Raw genomic sequence first — 2,386 nt, 5'->3', positions numbered from 1 at the left:
GTCCCGGCAGGGTGCCGGAACAGAGTTCTGTCCCCCGAATTGGAGTTTCGCGACGGTGGCGGCGCCCCTGGAGTCTTTCTGGAGTTTCGTCAATTGGTACTGCGTTTTTAGGTCGAAAGGGGTTATATAGGCGAAGAGGCGGCGCAGGAGGGCTGATAGGGTGGCCTCACCCTAGGCCGGCGCGGCCAGGGTCTGGCCCGCGCGGCCCTATGGTGTGGGGCCCCCCTGGCTCATCTCCGACTCTTCTTCGGTGTTCTGGAGCCTTCCGGGAAAAATAGGAGGTTTGGCGTTGATTTCGTCCAATTCCGAGAATATTGCCCGAACAGCCTTTCTGGAACCAAAAACAGCAGAAAACAGCAACTGGCCTTTCGGCATCTCGTCAACAGGTTAGTTCCAGAAAATGCACGAATATGACATAAAGTGTGCATAAAACATGTAGATAACATCAATAATGTGGCATGGAACATAAGAAATTATCGATACGTCGGAGACGTATCACAATCCTGTAAAAAAAATTAGCACACGGTCATGTTTCTGACAGTACCACACATCTGATAGGTAGAAGGAACATGATTTTGTACTCACCCTGAAATAGGGGAATCACCTGTAGCTGTTCTTGATCTTGGTTGTTGTGTTCATTGATTCTGGCTTGATCATTTCACCTCTGAGCTCCCCAATTGCGTACAACACCTGCTGGAAGTACCGAGAGATAGTCTCCGTGCATCGCCTGAATGTGTTATAGATGACTCTGAACCTCTAGTTATGACCGACGACATGAAGAAACATTGCGACTTGTTCTTCCACAGTGGTGTGGATGTTATCAGTCAGCAGTCCTCTACCCCTGAACATTTTCACAAGTGCATAGAAAGGGGCTCTTCTCATCCGTAGCATCTGGATAACCTCCATGTCATTGCAGTTGTGTAGATGTTGTTTGGCAATCCTCTTCTGATCTCGTTGTAACATAGGGCCGTATCACACGAGAAAAAGCGGCATGCCTAACTGCTCTCTTGTGCACCATCAGGATCCACGCTTGTATGCAAATGATGAGTGTTGCGGCGTGATGCACAAGCTGGAGCCAGTCGGTCTACTCAAACAAGATCTATGCATTGCGTACGGTCTTATCGTACCCAACTAGTTCTACCAACACGAATCTAACACTACAGTAGAGCAGAGGAATTTCCCCTTACCTCCGTCATGGCGGACGAAGGACACGGCCGAAAGCCGCCGCAGATGTGCGTAGGCTCCACCGCGGCTGGAGAAGAGGACCCTGGTCCGGTGCCGGAGACCGAAGGGAGATGCACGCTGCCAGATCTGGGTCGCCGCCGCCGCCGGTGAGAAATTTGGGGGAAGAGAAAATTTGGGAGGGGGCTAATGGAGAGGTTCACCGAAGAGGGAGGTTACCCCTACCTTTGCCGTGCAACACCGCTGGGATTTCGGCTTCTCCCGCCATGCCGAGGCAGAGCTCCCGCGCGAACGGCGTTGTCGATTTTTGTCTCGCCGGGGCCTGGCCCTGGAAAAACTGACAAACTGGGCGTTCCTCCAAGGCCTGTCCCAGGGGTGCTTTAAAACCCGTGCTATGCAAGAACGTGAGTGAGACCAGGGAACCAAACGGCCCCAAAAATGTTGGGCCGATGCGAGCCAAGGGGCGCCCAGGCTACCAAACGCGCCCATTGTTACACGTGTGCCATGTGAACAAACCAGAGTCTCTAGCGAGTCTTTATGCAAACAAGCTCATTTTCATCCGATGCTGGAGGCTTCCGATCATATGGACATTTATATCAATTGACAATGGGATTATATCAATGGGTGAATGATACGATGATAATACCCAATATATGTATTGCAATACAATCAAGTCATAAAGTTCATTGTTGCAATAATTATGAAAGTGTAGTAACCTAATCCTTAAAACGTGGGATCATATTTAATCACGATCACCAAAGGCTACCTTAACTGCATCAATCGTCATATTCCAAAGGGATAGGTTGAGGCGTATGTATCAAGATCGGGATTTATCCATCCCCATGGCAGACAGATACTCAGGGAACCACTCGGTGAGATTACATCAATAAAATTGTGCAAGGTATGACTAGGTCATAGGGATGGAATATCACAGAAACGAGTATAGCCTTGTCGGTAACGAGATTGAACAAGGTATGATGATACCGATGATCAGATCTCGTACAAGTGTTGGTATCGCAGTAACAAAGGGGATAGGACTCAACGTATATGGTTCAACGATATGTATATTAGTGTAATCCACATAGGCCATTATTTGTTTGACTATCATGGATAAAAGAACCAGGAAGTTCATCGGCGTATTCCATTGATCAAATCCCTAGAAGATAAGACCCCGGCTATATTTCATATGTAGTGTTTTGGTAAA

Source organism: Lolium perenne, chromosome 4, assembly GCF_019359855.2.
Source record: "Lolium perenne isolate Kyuss_39 chromosome 4, Kyuss_2.0, whole genome shotgun sequence".
NCBI lineage: Eukaryota > Viridiplantae > Streptophyta > Magnoliopsida > Poales > Poaceae > Lolium > Lolium perenne.
This window is presented reverse-complemented; position numbering follows the sequence as displayed.